Raw genomic sequence first — 987 nt, forward strand, 5'->3', positions numbered from 1 at the left:
ATGCCTTTTTAGAGAGTAAGCTAACATAGAGGGACACAGCTGGCAAAGCCTTGCCCATTCTGTCTCTAGGGAGCAGTCCTGGAGCAAATCATGCTGAGGCTTTGCCCAAAGGAATGAGTTGCTCTCACCTGTGACCCCAGAATTGAGCTCATGAAAAAGCAATCTCACCAATCCTGGGACCAGGATGTGAGGGTAAACTGTGAGGCCTTGTTGTTTGACCATATAAAGGTAGGGACTAGTTACATCAGGGATTAGAGTGGTGGTGATCACTTACACATGGAACTATAGGGTGTCGGGGGGATGTATTTGTGAGTACATACAAATCCCTGCCTAACCTTTGCAGCCCAGATTTTTTCAAGCTGTCTGGTACTCCCCTCTGCTGCCTGATGCTATGTGTGGGCTTTGCCGGGCTGATCACAGGCAGTTCAGCTGCAGGTCTCCTTTCAGCTGCCTCGCTGCCACTTCACAGGACAGCTCAGAAGTCCCCTGCCCCATGGCATTGCAGCTTGGACTGCAAAACTCATGTCAGAAAGGATAAACCAGACATGGCTGAATGCTGGGCAACAAAATTTCTCCTTCAGTCTGAATTTGTGCTTTCATTATTGAAATGCTTCTCTCAGTATAAGGGCCTAGGTCTGAGGGAAAAAATCCCATGGTTACAATTAAAAGGGGTGTTGAAAACATGGAAGTCTATTTCAACAGAAAAATTCCCAAACACTGAGCAGGCTTCTTGATTTTTGCTTTGACTAAGTGTAGTGGCTCAGCTGTTTTCATGTGACAAGGACACAGTTACTGGAGACCTATTGCAGAGGGAAGCCCAGCAGAGCAGGTCCAGTGCATCTTTTCTCTGTGCTGGCTCTGATTAGGACAGCAAAGGGAGACACATGACCTCGATTAGCTAGATGTTTAGTTGGTAGTGAAAGTCTAAAGTGCTGGCTTTCAACCCCTCTGACTTTACCGAGACCCATGCCCAGCATGTGCAAACTT

The sequence above is a fragment of the Mesitornis unicolor genome, unplaced genomic scaffold (genome assembly GCF_000695765.1).
Source record: "Mesitornis unicolor isolate BGI_N332 unplaced genomic scaffold, ASM69576v1 scaffold13796, whole genome shotgun sequence".
Taxonomy (NCBI): Eukaryota; Metazoa; Chordata; class Aves; order Mesitornithiformes; family Mesitornithidae; genus Mesitornis; species Mesitornis unicolor.